Below are 19297 nucleotides of genomic sequence, written 5' to 3' on the forward strand. Positions count from 1 at the left end.
CAACAAAAACCTAATTCACATAGAGATTACAAACAAGTCGATTCAAGTATGACCGTTGGATTACATAACAATCTCTACACATCATTCAAGAAAGCCTCGACCGCTCCTTGATCACCGCTTCATTGAACTTAGTAACTCATCACACGCTTTGCATTACATGCAGTATACTTGCTCATTCCCAAGACAAAAATTGTTACGTCAATGCACCAAATACACTTTGAAACTCTCTTCATACAATATACATACATGTCATAATAATTACCGCTCATCATTAGATCATAAACCAATATAACCAATTCACCAAACTTAATCGGTTAGGGTTTATCAAAACAAACGGTAGGGTTTACCGGTTCAATTCTCCAATACTTAGCAATACCGGTTCACTCCACAAACTTACCTACCAATTACAGTTTCCTTTCACTAGCTCTTCCTACTGATTGCAAAACAACATTACAACAATATCATTACCAGTTTAATTGACATGAATGATAACATAAAATTTCATTAATGCAATCTTCATGCAAATGCCAACAATCTCCCCCTTTGGCATTGATGGCAATACAAATATCAATACCATTGATTGTTGTGTTTGTGAATAGGAATCTTGGTTTACATTTTTCCATGTAATCTCCTTCTCTTTAGATTGTCAGTGGTTCTTCTCCCATAATCACATAGTTCTTCTCCCCCTTTGACAACAATGCCAAATTGAAAGTAAAACATGCAATGTAAAACTTCACTATTTAGTATCAACAACCTGCAATGATGGCCCCCCTATGGAATAACTCTACTCCTACACCAATCCTGCTGTAAAATTCTACAAGTAGCTCCAGGCCTGATGTAATCTACATCATGCTCAATTTACCTCATGAAGGGGTACAACCCCTAGCTAACTTCTAAGATACTCAAAAGTAATCTTAGGTAGAGGTTTAGTAAAGATATCTGCAAGTTGCTCCTTGGTAGAAACATGCTCCAAGATCACATCTTTACTCTACACTTTTTCCCTCAAAAAATGATACTTCAATTCAATATGCTTGGTTCGTGCATGCAAGACAGGGTTCTTTGAAATATTTATGACACTGGTATTGTCACATAAGATCTTTACAGGTTCTGTAAACTTCATCTTGAAACCTTCTAAAATGTGTCTCATCCAAATAGCTTGGGTACAATTCATATAAGCTGCAACATACTCAGCTTCAGCAGTAAACTGTGAAATACAACTCTCCTTCTTGCTACTCCATGAAACAAGTCTTCCTCCTAGAAAGAATGCTCCACCGATTGTGCTTTTCTGGTCATCAATATTACCTGCCCAGTCTACATCTGTGTAAACCTTCAAATCAAACTTTTCTTCATATGGATACCATAATCCATAGTCAACAGTACCTTTCAAATATCTAAAAATCCTCTTGGTTGCTATCAAATGTGTTTCCTTCAGATTGTTATGAAATCTTGCAACTAGACCAACAGCATGAGCTATATCCGGTCTATTGTGAACAACATAGTGCAATTTTCCAATCATTGACTTGTACTCCTTTTCATCAACAAATGTGGCCTCATCTTCCTTAGACAACTTACAACCTATAACCATTGGTATCCCAACTAGTTTACAGTTACTCATACCAAATGTATTTAATACCTCCTTCACATACTTAGATTGTGTAATGAAAATACCACTCTTCATTCGTTGTATTTGCAAACCTATGAAAAATTTTATCTCTCCAACTAGAGACCTTTCAAACTCACTTTTCATTTCATTTTCAAAGTCATTTCTCATGTCATCATTCCCTCCAAATATGATATTTTAGATGTATAAAAATGACCATATTCCTAAATGAATATTTTATGTTCATTTCTCTATTTAATTAAATCCAATTTAATTGAATCACCCACATTCCTCTATTTAAATTAAGTAAATTACTCAATTTATTTAAATTAAATTCACTAGGCCTCTTTTGACATTTAATGAATAAATCATTTTATTCAATTAAATCCCTTCTATCCACTTTTAATTAAATTCAAATTTAATTAAATAGTTTACCCTAAATTGAATAAATCTAATTTATTTGATTTCCCCAAATTGCAACCAAATTGAATTAAATTCATTTTATTCAATTAAATCTTATTATCCCTTCATCCACTTGCAAAATCCTACATCTCCCACTTGCTTCCTAAACCCTATTCCTAACCCCTTCTAGACTCTTCTAATCACTTCTAAATTAACCTAACCCATTTCCTAAACTTTGTCAAATCTCTAAACAAAGGGAAGTCACTTCTCAAACCCTCAAAGTCTTTGAAAACCCTTAAAGGCTTCAACCACTTAACTTTGAAAGTCTCCCAAACCATTAATGGTTAACTCAACCCTCTAGCATGATTAAAGAATTTCCCTAAACTCAACCTCCATGTAACCCAAGGGTCTCATCAAGCATTTATTTCTTTGACCATGGTTATCCTTAATCTTTTGCACAAGAGTTTATCCTTTGGGTAAAACCTTTATCCAATGGGTAATCCTAACTTAACCATAACCCTTACCCCTAAGATAACCATGAGGTCTTCTCAAGCATTGAATGCTTCCTACCTCTCTTCTCAACCCAGTCTTATGTTGACATTTGTCACCATTTCATTGGTGACAATTTCAAACATGGATTCCCAACTTTCAAACTCAACCCTTGATTAAATCTTTTAATCCTGGCCATCCATTACCCTATTTTTGCTATAAATAGAGCTCTCATTCCTCCATTTTTCAGGATCCAAGTCTTTAGCATCACACTTATACTAAAATCCATCCAATCTTTAATATATCATTTGTTCTCATCATTTAACCTCTCTTTTCAATAGGAATTAATCTAAATATGCATGTTTAGAGTATTTTCCTTATCATTTAGCTTAATCATAGACTAATATAGCATGCTAGGATAATCTTGTTACTAATCTTGTCATCTTATAACTAGTTTATTGCATTTATAGGATCATGTATAACTTAGGATGCATTTCATCTTAAAATCAACCAAAGCATCCCTCGTTCTTGCATTTTTCATCCCTAAACCACTTTGCTCAGTGATCTGAGAGCAAAGACATTGGTTTGAGGGACCTTGTGAGATAGAGAACCATGGAACCAACCTTGGGAAGCTGATCCATACATGACTCCATAGCTTGCACCAAGAAGACTTGTGGGTGTGTGAGCAAAGCCTCTTTGAGCTCCGTTTTCCACATATTGAGTTCTATTGACCTGCTTTTCCCGCATATAGATATCATCTACAAACACTTCACTAACCAGTATCTTATCTCCTTTAGATTTGAGATATATGTTGCTATCTTCACTAGTTCTTTGAAAACCTATCTTCATCATGTGTGAATGAAGCCTTTCATACCATGCTCTCAATGCTTGCTTTAATCCAAATAATGCCTTATGCAACTTACATACCATGTCTTTCTTATCAGTCAGAGCATAACCATCTAGCTGCTCAATGTATACTTCTTCTTCCAGTATTTCATTCAAAAATGTTGACTTTACATCCATCTGATATACTTTGAATCCCATTTGTGTTGCAAATGAAAGTAAAGTTCTGACACCTTCCAGTCTAGCCACTGGTGCAAAAGTCTCACCGTAATCTTCTCCTTCTTCTTGTGCATAACCTTTGCAAACCAATCTAGCTTTGTTGTGAACTACAACACTATCTTCATTCAACTTGTTCCTAAAAATCCACTTAGTACCTATCACATTTTTATTTACTGATCAGGGTACTTAAGTCCAAGTGTTGTTCTTCTCAATTTGTTCAAGATCCTCCTCCATAGCTTTAACCCAATGATCATCTCCAAATGCTTCCTTAGCAGTTCTAGGCTCAATATTGGAGATCATGCAAGAATTCTCTTTGATTCTTCTTCTGGTCAATACTCCAGCATCCTTATCTCCAATAATCTGCTCAGGATTGTGATTGAGTCTCACATATCTCATAATAACATGATCATTATCTTCAAGTTCTTCTAATTTGTAAACATCATCTTCTTTTGAATCTACCTATTCTAGTTGAACTGGTACCACTTCATTCTCTTTACCAGTTTTAGGTTTCATAGGTTCTGGTTCCAAAAATAAAATGTAAGGATCTTCATCCTTTTTCTCCACACTAGTTCCCCCTGAGACTTCAGGATACTCATCCACTCGAACATCAGCACTCCCAATTACTCTTTGTATTCGGTTGTTATAACATTTGTAGGCCTTGATCTTGGTGGAATAACCAGGAAATATACCTTCATCACTTTTAGCCTCAAACTTGTTAATATAGTCACCTCTCTTAATAAAATATTTGCTACCAAATATCTTGAAATAACCAACATTAGGTGATCTACCATACCAGTATTTATAATGAGTCTTGTCCTTACCTCTTTTTACCAAAATCTTGTTCATTGTGTAGATAGTTGTGCTAGAAGCTTCTCTCCAAAAATTCTTCGCTACACCTTGTATCAATATTGTCCTAGTAGCTTCAACAACTGTCAGTTGTTTCTCTCTGCAATATGATTTTGTTGCAGTGTCCTCGGTGTAGAAAGTTGTCGTTTGATACCATTCTCCTTACAATATCTAGTTAATTCCTTAGAAGTGAATTTTAGGATTCCCAAAGATACTAAGAGTGGGGGTGAATCGGTATCTAACCAGTTATAAGATTTTCTTAACTTAAAACATGTAGAGCATATCAATATTGTATACCGGTAAACAAGAAATAATGCAATAAACAAAGATAACAACAACCACATGAAAAACACACCATAACATAGTAGTTTAATGAGGAAACCTAGTGTGGGAAAAACCTCAGTGGGATTTGTGACCCACAATATTCACTTATTGGCCAATAAGAGAATATTTCTGCTACAAGTGGGGCCTACACATGCAGGAAGGCCAAGTGCCTAGAGCTCACTGCTCAATTACAAAATGGGAAGTCTCAATGACTTACAAAATGGATTATATAAATTCAATGTCTTGTACTGCTTCAAAATAGCATCTACTATGCCAGATCCAGTACCGATTTATAGCTCTGCTTCATACATAAATCCTTAACCTATAATTTGCATAATAGGTCTGCCTTATTTCACCTATCTTCTTCCTTTCTTTCATCCTTAAATGTTCTACAATGATCTCTTATATATATGAGTCATTTTGTAACTTTCCAAGTCGGCTTACAATGATTTTACAATAATTTACAAAATATATTATAAACAAAATTCATGTTGGCTTCTGTGTCGGTATACTTCCTTTCACTGTCGGTGGTCTGTGTGTCGATGTAGAGTCTGACCTTGTTGGTGTCGGTAAATCTTGTCAGTGTCATAGGATTGCAAGGTTGCCATCAATGACAAAACCTTCAATCACCTACAATATCTCATTGGAGTGTGCATTTGCCAACAATCTCCCCCTTTGGCATTGATGACAACACTCATGAGAAAAATCCAAAAATTGTTATCCAAAAAGAATCTGCCAGAATTGTCTTGCCAAAAATTGTGTAGAAAAATAATATGTGCTCCCCCTGAGTTGGTGAGTCATTTGTTGGTTATTTTTCTCATTCCACTACTCTCCCTTTGGCATCAATGACAAAGGTTGTCAAAGTGTCAATTGAGTGTGGTTTCTTGTTTCATCCTTGTAACCAATTGGTTACAATCTAAAAAAGATCTGCTAGTACCAGATTCAGGCTCTTAATAAACTGTTTGCTATCCTTTAATGCGGCCTCTATCCTCTGAATTGTACCGGTGAGGTGTTGCATTTGCTCTACCAGTGTTTTTTGTCCTTGAATTAAAGCATCAGATATTTATTTTCTTAAGGAGGCGAGGTAGTCCAATTTTGGACTAAGTCTCCATTTTAGATCTTTAGTCTTTCCTTTTATTCTCTCCTTTTCTCTTTCCAACTTTAGAAGTTCCTCCTCAAAACCTGTTATTTTCTACTCAAAAACTAATAATGGTCCAGATGAATTAATGAAATTATTAGCTAGTTGATTTATTTCTTCCTATATCTTGCTGATCTTCCGATCTATATCTACTATCAAAAAGTTAGTTTTACATGTATCTCTATACAAGGTTTTAAATTCCTTCAATGTACTACATAGTTTCAATAAAAGAGTGTCAAAATGTCTTCTTCAAAGAACGTGTGTTTTTCCTTCTCTAGTCTCTCCTTGAATGCTTCCTCTTTTATTTGTTCAACTGTCATAGTGTTGTCAGTAATATACTTAGACAATGTGTCAAGTTGATTCAAAGAATCTTTATTATCTACATTGCACTTAGGTGCTATCATTTTCAAAATTGGAATTGTGTCATCAATTGCTTTGTATGCTTGTGAACTACACTCTATTATCTTCTTGATAGAATCCAAAATAACTTCTGTCACATTTGTCGATTTGAATTCTGCATTTGAAGAGTCAACAATCTGTATTCCACCAGTGGGAGAGGTCAGTTTGTGTTTGCATCTCTTTAAACAAAGGTTTGGATTGCTCAGCTATTGTCGGTGGCATTGTCTCTGCATGAACCTATTGTTGTGAGGGAGCCTGCTGCTCTGCCTATTTCTCAGTGTTGTCACCTGTCGGTTTACTTTCTGTACTATCTATTGCCGAAGGCTTATTTGCCATATCTATTTTCCCTATTGAATCCTTATCTACCATAATATTGACTTTTTGAGTGTCAATGTTCATTGTTTATAACACCTCAGAATCTGGATTTGTGTCCTCATGTGATACATCCATACTCTCACTAGCCAGTTGATTGTCAGTGGTAACTACCGGTGGAGTATCTAGAGGCGGTGGGGATAAGTTATCTATTATTTTTATGTTGGGTGAACCACCAACCTTATCTTTTCCCTTATCCTTATCTTTTTGGTATACTTTGATGGGTTTAGGTTTTTGATATTCTTCCTACTTTTCCTTCTCTACAAGGAATATGTCCCATGCATTAGTTGTTTCCTCTGCAACCTCATTCACTCTACCAACCATAAGTGCTACATGTCGGTGTGCAATTGAAAATACTGACCGGTTAGCCTTAGAGATCAATTTATCTATCTCATTTGGTGAGTTGACTAGATATACAGCAAGTACTTTTTCAATTTTTATTTTCTTATCAAGCTCTACAACAACTTGCCTTCTAGCTTCAAGTCTTTTGAGCAGTTCTGTCAGTAATTCATCCACAACTTGCATCAAAAATTTCTTGTAAATATCCAAGTGTAGGATTACACTATTTTCAACTTTTTCCTTGTCATCAGTTGATAATGAGTCATATAATTTGTTTATGTTTTTCAACTTTCCATCCTTTGTTATTTCATTGAGAAGTTTGTCAATTGGAGCAATGGTTTGTTGAGTCTTCTTCCTGGGGGTTAACTTCTTCTTTGGAGTTAATTTCCTAGTTATGGGCCTTTCTGTCTGGTTCTTCTAGGAGAAGGTGTAGATACCAGTGAAGGTTTCTTTATTCTCATAACTCTTTTGAATGCAGCTGGTATATCACTTTCCGAAGAATTTCCAACCAGTGAAAGGTGAGTTTCCAGTTGAAGTGCTTCTATTTCATCTTCAGTAATACCAATTTGTTTGACTACATCATCCTTAATAGCTTTTGCTTCCCTGGATCCTCTTCTAACTATTGCTTCAACCTTCTTAACCCTTTTCTTTGATTGAATTTGGTTTTCAATAGTCTTAGCACTGCCAAATACCTCTTCTTTTAGTTCCTTAGGTGCTTCCAGGAGGGCTTTTGCATATGTTTCTATTATGTGGTCATCAGTTTCATACCCTATTTCAGTAACCCATATGATTCTTGGGATAACTGCCTCCATCCAAATTTCATCCTTATACTTGTTTACAATTTCTTGTGACAATCTGACTCTGGTCTTCATCCGGGCCTTCAATGCTTGAAAATACTCATCTATGTTCTTTTCTCTATTCTCTCCCATGTTGTTTAGTAAATCTAACAACTGTTTGCCTACTGGTATGTCAAAACCAAGATTTTTGTTACCGATACTAGGTACTTGTTTGGTTATGTGTAGCATTAGACAGACATGTAGGTTTCCAAATCTGAATGTCCCCTTTTTGTCTTTCTTAATCTTTCCCAAATTGTCAACTAGCTCATCTTTAAGCCATTCACACACATCTATTTTTGCATTATCATTAATCATGCCATAGGCACTCTTTATGCATAGGATAGAGACTGAGTTTAACCTATTTGCATGTGTTGTTTTGTAGCCTAAGATCATACTGATGAATCTGACATTGATATCTGTTACATCATTTACACTTAAGGATCTTTTGTCAGATGTTGCGCCGGTTAGGTTAATCACTAGGTTATTTGAGACCTTCTTTGTTTTATCAGGTCTGTTACCGATGGAGGATAACCTGTCACAGCTTTTACTACTTCTTTAGTGATTTTGTGAACTGAGTCCAACCAGAAGAATGCACCATGTACCCTGCTTAGTACTATCCTTATAACATCCTTAGGAAAATCCAGAATACTGAGAATTTTAGTGAAACCTAGGGTTTCCACTATCTTGTGTTCAGGTTTAACAATACTGAATTTGTCACAAATTATAGACTTATATATATTCTTGATTTCCTCATCACCTAATTCATCTATGTGACAATGAATGTACATTCTAGGGTCTTCAACAAAAACTACTCCTTTAGGGATTTGAGAAAAAGCACCAACATTATCATCTTTCTTGGCAATTTCGAGAATTAAAAGAAATATGAGTCTAGGGCATTTAATCACTTCGACTGTAGTAGGGTTTGCAATGAATTCAGGGATAGATGAAGAAGCCATGATTATAAATACCTTTATCTGCCTTAGGAATGATTTCTTGATGAGTTGCTTCACTTCTTTGCTCAGAATGCCTTTGCTCTGGAATTTTCGTGCTCTCAAAGGTTTGAATGCTCAGTGAAATGAAAATGGAGCCGAAACACTATTTTATAATGTTAATTTTGCCAACCACCACATTTAATGCTTGTCGGTTAAGTAATGACTTAACTTATCTGTCGGTATAGAAGTAATTTCAACTTCTCACCATCAACCAAGGGAATAATAGCATGTTTCACATTTGATTGCCAAACCCTCAAAGGAATTTTCTTCAGTTGGATCTAGAGTCTCCTTCTGGTGGAGTGTTACTTTGTTTTGCCGATGGAGGAGTATTCCTATCACTATTTAGTTATGATTTCTTGATCCATTGTTTTGAGAATTCTTGCTTTACCTCTTCAACTTTTTCTTTACATTTCAAACTAGGACCTTTGTTATTTACCGATGAGGACTTGCTTTTACAAAATTTAGCAATATGTCCAATCTTGTTACAGGCATAATAAGTCACATTATTTTTCTAAATAGCTTTTCCATATCCTATGTCGGTTTGTGTTCTGCATTGATTAGATAAGTGTCCAAATCTTCCACAAACATAACATCTTACATTCATTCTGCAATTTTCTGAATTGTGACAAACTTTGTTGCATTTTGAACATTGACCGGTGGGTGTATTGGTATTCTGATAATTTCTAGATCTACATTGATTTTCTCTATGACCATACTTGTTACAGTTAAAGCATTTTCCATAAAATTTATAAGTAGTAGGTTGTCTTACCGGTTTGCCTTGATCCTGTGTGTTTGCAGTACCGGAGCTTTCACCAGCTTCAAAGCCAAGGCTATTAGTGTCACCATTAGGTTTCTAATTTTTCAACAAGTCACCAAGTTCTTCTGAGCTTTTCTTGAATTTTTCTTTGTGCTAATTTGCAATATCCAGTTCTCTTTCCAAGATACCTTTCTATCTCATGAGTTCATTTGAGTTATTTTGTGCATGCATCAAATTTGTCTTCAACATATCATTTTCATAACTAAGTCTTGTGTTTTCATTTGCAGCATCATTCAATCTTATAGTCAAGTCTTCTTCATTCTTCTTTCTATCTTCAATTTCTTTACAAAATCTCATAGTCATATCCTGCATCTCATTCTTTGTTGTCATGTTTTCTTGTTTCAACTTATTCATCATATCACTAAGAGTTTCCTTTTCATCATTCTCATTTTGCATCTTTTCACAAAGTTCTCTTCTCTTTTTCCTTGTAATGGTAATATTTTCTTGAAGTGATTGAATAATATCCTGTGCAACCTTTAGATCATCTTCAAGTTTGATATTTTTTAACTTTTATGCATCATAGTCTGAGAGAGTTGCTTCTAATTGCTTCATCAAGTTTTCCATCTCTACCGATGTCAAGATCTTCCTCAAGTTGTTATGCTTTTGAAAATAGAGGACCAAGCTCTAATACCAATTGTTAGGATTCCCAAAGATACTGAGAGGGGGGGCGAATTAGTATCTAACCGGTTATAAGATTTTCTTAACTTAAAACATGTAGAGTATATCAATATTGTATACCGGTAAACAAGAAATAATGCAATAAACATAGATAAGAGCAACCACATGAAAAACACACCATAACATAGTAGTTTAATGAGGAAACCTGGTGTGGGAAAAACCTCAGTGGGATTTGTGACCCACAATATTCACTTACTGGCCAATAAGAGAATATTACTGCTACAAGAGGGACTTGCACATGCAGGAAGGCCAAGTGCCTAGAGCTCACTACTCAATTACAAAATGGGAAGTCTCACTGACTTACAAAATGGATTATATAAATCCAATGTCTTGTACTACTTCAAAACAACATCTACTATGCTAGATCTAGTATCGGTTTATAGCTCTACTTCATACATAAACCCTTAACCTATAATTTGCATAATAGGTTTGCCTTATTTCGCCTGTCTTCTTCCTTTCTTTCATCCTTAAATGTTCTACAATGATCTCTTATACATATGAGTCATTTTGCAACTTTCCAAGTCAGCTTACAATGATTTTACAATAATTTACAAAATATATTATAAACAAAATTCATGTCAGCTTTTGTGTTGGTATACTTCCTTTCACTATCAGTGGTCTGCGTGTCGGTGTAGAACCTGACCTTGTTGGTGCCGGTAAATTGTCTTGCTGATGTCATAGGATTGCAAGGTTTCCATCAATGACAAAACCTTCAATCACCTACAATATCTCATTGGAGTGTGCATTTGCCAACAGTGAATTCTCTGCCTTGATCAGTCCTCGGACGCTTTATCTTCTTTCGACTCTCCTTTTCAGCTAAGGCCCTGAATGCCTTGAACTTACTAAATGCATCTTTTTTATCCTTCAAGAATGTGACCCACATCATTCTTGAGCAATCATCAATGAAGATCATGAAATATCTATCACCTTGAATAATTTTAGTCCTTATTGGTCCACAGAGGTCTATATGAACCAAATATAACAGATGCTCCGCAGAAAAATATTTTCTCTTGAAAGTTGAGGATGTCATCTTTCCCAATTGACATTCCTTACAAAGAGCATTAACCAGTTTGTCCAACTGAGGCAAACCTACTGTCTTTGACTTACTCACTTTAGCAATGTTATCGAAATTTATACGACAAAATCTCCTATGCCAAAACCAACTATCATCTACTTTAGCAATTAAACAGTTGCTGACTTTATGATTTAGGTGAAATAAGTTACCTTTAGTTTTCTTGCCGGTTGCAATTAGTTCACCTTTTCTCCCATAGATTTTGCACATACCATTTTTAAACTCCAATGGGTATCCTTTGTCATTGAGTTGGGAAACACTCAATAGATTGTGCTTTAGACCTTCAACCTAGTAGACATCATCTGCACTACTCTTTACATTAAGAGAAATAGTTCCCTTACCTTTAACCATGCATGGTGAGTCATTACCAAATCTTACAACTCCACCATCAAATTCCTCCAAAGAAAGAAATTTTATCCGATCACCGGTCATGCGATGTGAACAACCACTATCAATGATCCAATCATCAAAATTATCCATTCATGAAACTAAATCCTTTTGACCAGATGTTTCCTCTTTAATGGCTACAAAGACAATGTCTTCATTAGCATCACCCTCAAATTCCTCATTAGTGATACCACCATCAACTGCAATAAGACATTCTATTTTGCCTTTTCCCTTGTACTTATTGAATTTCTCTCCCTTGTGCTCATTATCACCATTAGGACAGTTAGCAACTATGTGTCTAATCTTGTTGCATGCAAAACATTTCAAAGGTAATTTACCTCTATATTTGTCGGTACCTCTAGGCAACACTTGGCCAACAATGCTTCAAGCTCAACCAAATTGTCTTCATCATCAATTTCTCTGCTAGATCTAGATTCATAACTATGACTGACATCTCTACTTTTCCTCATAGATGGGTTAGAAGCAGAAGCTCTAAATGTTGAGTGAGATTTCTGAATACTACCATCATAACCATTTAATTCAAAAGCAGTAAGCTTACCAATGATGGAGTCGAGGGTTACCTTGGTTTTGTCAATAGAATTCAACTCTTGAATGGCTACAACTCAAATAGCGTAGACTAGTAGCAAGGTTCTCAATACCTTACTAACCACTGTGGCATCATCCATTTTACCACCAGCACTCTTGATCTCACCAACTATCTCTTTTGTCCTATGACCATACTGTTGGATATTCTAACCTTCAGCCATCTGCATGTCATCAAAATTTCCTCTTAGACTCTCTTCTTTGGAAATCTTTACATGTTCATCACCGCTATAAATCTCTTCAAGTTTGTTCCATACCTCATATGCAGTCTCTAGACCATGGACATCTACATACTCTACATCAGACAAAGAGCTGATAATATCCTACAGTGCTTGATTGTTTTATTGTTGCTCTTTCTTCTGATCATCGGTCATAATCCCACTAGGTGCAACATATTGAATATTAACATGTTCCCAATGTTGATTTCCAAGACTCTTGATATAAATTTTCATTATATCACTCCATATCCTATAGTTCTCTCTATTAAACTTCAAACCTTCCTTCTTCATCATGATCTACAAGCTCTTTACCTCAAGTTGTTAGGCTTAGACCTTAGAGGACCTGAGATGCTCTGATACCAATTGATGGTATACTGAATTAACAAGGATTCAGTCAACTACTGAGAGGGGGGGGTAAATTAGTAGATAGAAAAATAGATAAACTTCACGAATCTCAAAATCAATCTCTCAAAGTAAACTTAGAACTATCAATGCAATATTACTGTCAAGATAAAACTGTCAAGCTAAACCAATTGAGTGTTACAACAAGTTAACAACAAACAACTTGTAACTCACAAACTTCCAAATACTTTTACTGACATAAGTAAAACTTCATTTCATATTGTTGTCGAGTATCATGACATATCAAAGTGGATTAAGTAGTTAAGCAAATCAACCATAGAAAACATAACCACAAAAACATTCACCACTTGACACAATATTTTTGACGTGGAAACCCAAATGGGAAAAACCATAGTGAGATGAGACTCACAAGTTAACTATCTAAACTCTTCTAAAGTTTTCCCTGTTAGGAGCCAAGCCTGTTAAAGCTTTACAAAAAGTCATGTTAAGAACAGATCCTGCTAGGGACCACCCGGTTAAGGGATTGACTATAATGCCTTGTTAGAAGAAATACCCTATGATGAGTAACCTTTGTAAAAGATTTAGAATCCAAGCTAATGGTTCAGCTTGTTAGAGGATTTGAATAACACCAAGCTTGTTAGAGCTTACCCAGTTAGGCGATTTCAATCTATTGTAATTGTTAGAAAACAACAGGAGTTTGTTGATCTATTTGAATAGCACTACACTTGCTTGTTTAGATCCTTTTTATGCTCCTATTTGCCTTTACTCAAACTGCAAATACATCATCTGGTTTGGCAACCACACACTCAACTAAAACTTTGCCAACTCTAAAACTAAACAACTCATTGACCTTATTAACAAATCAACTAGGTTGGTAACACAACAAAAACCCAATTCACATGGAGATTACAAACAAGTTGGTTTAAGTATGACCGTTGGATTACATAACAATCTCTACACATCATTCAAGAAAGCCTCGACCACTCCTTAATCACCGCTTCATTGAACTTAGTAACTCATCACGTGCTTTGCATTACATGCAGTATACTTGCTCATTCCCAAGACAAAAAGTGTTACCTCAACATGCCAAATACACTTTGAAACTCTCTTCATACAATATGCATACGTGTCATAATCATTACCGCTCATCATCAGATCATAAACCAATCTAACCAATTCACCAAACTTAATCGATTAGGGTTTATCAAAACAATAGGTAAGGTTTACCAGTTCAATTCTCTAGTACTTGGCAATACCAGTTCACTCCACAAACTTACCTACCAGTTACAGTTTCCTTTCACTAGCTCCTCCTACCAGTTGCAAAAGAACATTACAACAATATCATTACTAGTTTAATTGACATCAGTGACAACATAACATTTCATTAATGCACTCTTCATGCAAATACCAACATTTATAGTAAGTCTAGCTATCTAAAATTACTCAATCAAAACCTACAAATAAGTTGGGAGAGTCTAATTGCCAAAAGGAATTATTCAAATTTGAATTAATGGCAATTAATTTGAATTGTTTCTAAAATCAAAATGGGGGGTGTGAGTTTAGAAATGGCAACTTTGGTTTATGAAGTGAAAATAGAATATTAAATAAGGAGATTGAGTCAACAGTTCATAATAGAATGTTTGTGGTTGTGTTGTTTTCTTGTAGTGTTTGCAAGTGTTTACAGAAGTTTAGAGTGCTTAGAGCAGAAGATTAGTTTCAATTTTGTGTTTCTCTTGTTAGCAGCATATTTTTTTGTTCTTATGCTATTGTGGAATCTCTATTTCAATTTTATTTTAGTTATAAACATTTATTTGGAGTTTGGAGGATCTATTTGAAGTTTGCAATTGATTTCCTTAGTGTTTGAGCTCCTATTTTGGGTGATCTTTGTGATGTTTTTTTTAATCGGTAATATTATATTTGAATGATTTGAAGGAAAGTTTACATGTTAACTGTCAGAGATTTCTAAACCACCTGTCAAAAGTAATTCACAAAACCACCATCCAAACCACCATGCATTTCAATACCACTAACCCCAACCACCCATGCAGACCCACACTCTAAAATTGCAAACTTTGAGCACTCAAAATTGGCTTGTTATAGTAGCCAAATTATACAGACTATAGACATTTTAAAATAGTTTTTTCAAAGAAACTAAAAAAAAACTAGCAAGGATTAACCTCTCAAACCAAAAAATAGTAACAGGCGCCAATAACAAACAAACTCGGGCACTACCTGGAGGAGGAAATAGGGTTTTCTCGCTTCCTCTTCCTCATTTGATGACCTACCTCTTCCCTTGCTCCCTCTTAGTTTAGTGCACTTGCCTCCTCAATGGCTTGTTGCAACTTCACTTCAACCACCATTAAATCTACAAATACCTTCAAGGCTTCCCACCCAATATGAGCCTCCCCACTGAAATTTGCCTTTGTTCAGTTATCTCGCCACCTCAAGAAACAGATGTAATTCTCCTCTACAATGTGATGGTAATTCGCAATGTCCTCACACAAATCAAACCCCTCACCAGGAATTTCCCACTCAAAGATTGATTCCATGCCCAAACGATACTCCTCCGGGACAATGGCGTTCATCACCTTCTTCACCGACTCTATAGATTGCTCTAGTTCCAGTCCCCATTCCAAAATTAGTGAGTATACATCCATATTTGTCCTATAATGGTGCTCCACCACCCTAATAGATTTTCCCAGCAACCTCTTTATACACTTCACCAACCTTTCATCTCTATAAAGAAACATGTCATTCAACCTCCTCTCTGAAATCGGCTTGAGAAATGGACAGAGTTGTTTCTTAGTCTTCAATTTAAAATTTACTTCTATTTCTACCTAGACCAGATTTGTATTTGCCTCAACCAACCTTGGATAGGAGTTTTGATTCCTCCAACCGCTCAAAAGAAATAGGAAATGAAAATGAAAACAACATAAATCAAAGCACTAAAAATTAAGACCATTAATGCCCTGTCCTCAAACCATCGCCTTTTAAACATGATGAGAGAGCTCGCATGCTTCCCAAGGTGGTGAAAAAATCCTACATTAAAACTCATACTTGCACAAGGAATTTAAACATTCCAACGGATAACACTTCACATCTCCAACCATAAATGCAGCTTCCCTAACAATTCATTGTTTAACTCTTTCCTGTGCAAAACACGGTGTCTAGTACTCTCGACATAATCTCAAAACATTGCAACCAAACCCATTGGATGCCAACTAAGTAGTCCAAAGTGGCTCCTCATTTGCATTTCTACACCACCTGGTTGCAAAAGGGTCAAACTCACATGCCACATTAGACAGATAATCTGCCACCCCATTGCTTACCCTTTTAATGTGTGAAATTTGAAAATCTTGGAAGGTCCATAATTTTGAGCAAATGATTGAAATAAACTTAATGATACACCAACTTGGGGAGGATCCCTTAGAGATTGCATCAACAAAAACTTTTGAGTCTCCTTATAAATGAACCTTCAGAACCTTTAAGTTGCTAGCCAGCTCTACCACCAACAAAGCTGCTTGAACTTCCACTTTATTATTCATTCCATTCTGCAAATGTTGAGCTCCTTTGAATAATATTTTACCATCCTAATTACAAGCAACACAACTTGCACCTGAGATGCTCAATTTTCCTCTTGAAGCTCCATCAAAGTTTACTTTGATCTACCCTTTCTCCAGCTTAGCCCAAACACAATCCAAGCCCCCACCACCACTAAGATTAACCTTAGACTGCCCATGAATGGGCCATCTTTGTGATGTATTTTTTAGCAGATATTATGACCATTATTTGATGTATTTTGTAGTACATGGAAGGGAAAAGAAAAATCAAAATTGGGGCATGAGTGGGATATGACTAAGAATTTACAATTGGATTGGATGTCAGGCTACCAATTCATTGTATAAGTTCCAAATCCGAACAAACACAAACTTCCAACAGTTTGCAAGTGTACGATCTATAGTTGGAAACTTAATAGAGACAAGAAGATACAACTGAAAGTGGACACTGTAGAAAATAATATCACTATAGTGTATTAAAAAATCATAGATGGAAAGGAAAAATCAATGATTAGATGGAAAAGAAAGAAATAATATCTTCTATCTTAAGTATGAAGATGGAAATAAACAACACGTGCGAAGAGAAGAGAAGATTTTTGAATGTGGAGGTTTAATTGAAGCTCAATTTAAACATATCAAGACAAAAACATAAAAGGCCAAAACTGTTTAGTTGAGTGTTTCTTTTCATATTTTGAGCAAAGGTCATCCTTTGAAAAACTACCTTGACTATAGTATTTTATTAAAATTTGTGATTGTTCCTAGATATCCTTAGACACGTTGGTAAATAAACAGTGGATGGGAATGGACAAGCTATCTTCCTGAGGTGGAAAAATTACATGTATAGAAAAAATAAAAGACTCAAACTTAAATGCATTATCTTTAGATGAAGTTACATTAGTTTATGATACTCTTGGATATGTATGCATGTGTATATTGTACAAAAACATGTCTGTCAACCTCATCTACTCTGTGTTGTTAAAATGAAGGAGAATTCTATAGTGCAAAATTTATTTGAACTAGTAAAGAAATATTTAAATGAAATTGGTGATATGGATGACATAACAATTGCTAAAACGTTGGTGTGTAGGAGCTCATGGAGCTACAATGATGCAAGGCCATAGGAATGATCTTTGCATAAAGCTATAAACTACTATTTCATTGTACATGATCGGTATTCATTGCATGGTCCACAAACATAATTTAGCATTTAAAATTGAGAGCAAGTTTGATTCAATTGCTAAATTTTAAAATCTAGTTCACAATATTTACTCATACTTTTGCTAGTCCCAAATGGTTTTCAATATTTCATTATTATTTTTAGGGAATAACCGATGGAAACAAGCTTCCTAAGGATGTTGATACCAAATGGATCTCCTTGCGTGGAGTAGTGCAAATAGTTTTCTTAGAATATAAATCCTTGCCTAGACAAATATATGAATAGTGCAACTTAGTAGAGAAATATTTTGAGCTCTTACATAGGTTAAGTGATGTAGAGACTCTCTTAGCTTTGGTTAATATTCTCCTCCTATTGGAGAAAATAAGTATGCTTGTGAAAGAAGCCCAAGAAAGAACTATGTATATTCAAGAATGTGTTGGTCTACATAGAACCACAATCATGAACATCAATAATCTATAACTATTAGTAGAGTCATTTGTAAATTCAAAATTTAGTAGCTAGCATGTGATGTTATATGTGGGCAATCCTAATTTTTTTAATAATTTAATAACAGTGAGGAGTTATGTGTCTGTGTATGTGGATATGAGATACCAATGCACTACTACACCACGTCTATTAGAGGGAAATCTACTAGATTGAGATATGTACCTATTACAACAGAAGCTTTTAATGATATTGTTAGTTTTGTATAATTAATTTAAAGAGTATTGTGAAAGATTTTTAAACATAGATTTATATCAAGATTCCCTTGAGATGAACTATTAGAAGCCATGTCAGTTGTGTATCCTAACTATTGGGTCAGGTGTGATCCAAATAAAATTCTTAATAGGATATTGTACTTGATGAATCATTTTTTAATAAATATAATTTCAAGGTCAATGGAAAGGAAATAGAAATAATTATAAGTAAATATAAACTTACAAAGTAGCATCAATAAAGGAATAGTCTAAGTCTTTACATGGTCTCTTCCTAAAAATATTAATAACAAGTCTTTGGGGAATCATAAGTCATAGTGTAATACCATGTGATTGAATCTCAAAATACTTCAAACTTATTATGAGCATTTTCTGGCTCCAACTATGTAGAATTATTTGCATCAACATTTTGAATCATATTTCATGATCCATCATCAGGATGAAGTAGATGTCAGAATTTGCATTAAGATTGCATTAATGAAATATTATGTTGTCATTGATGTCAATTAACGGGTAATGATGTTCTTATAATATTGTTTTGTAACCGGTAGGAAGAGCTAGTGAAGGGAATCGCAACTGGTAGGTGAGTTTGTGGAGGAAATTGATATTGCTAAGAAATGGTGAGATTAATCGGTAAACCCTACCTGTTGATATGATAAACCCTAACCGATGAATTTTGATGAATTGGTTGTATTGGTTTATGATCTGATGATGAGCAGTAATGATTATGGCATGTATGCATGTTGTATGAGAAGATATTCAAATAGTTTTTGGCATGTTGAGATAACGGTTTTTATCTTGGGAATGAGAAAGTATATTGCATGTAATGCAAACCGCGTGCTGAGTTACAGAGTTTGATGAAGCAGTGATCAAGGAGTAGTCAAGGATATCTTGAATTATGTGCAGAGATTATTATATAATCCAACGGTCA

The sequence above is a fragment of the Cryptomeria japonica genome, chromosome 7 (assembly GCF_030272615.1).
Source record: "Cryptomeria japonica chromosome 7, Sugi_1.0, whole genome shotgun sequence".
Taxonomy (NCBI): domain Eukaryota; kingdom Viridiplantae; phylum Streptophyta; class Pinopsida; order Cupressales; family Cupressaceae; genus Cryptomeria; species Cryptomeria japonica.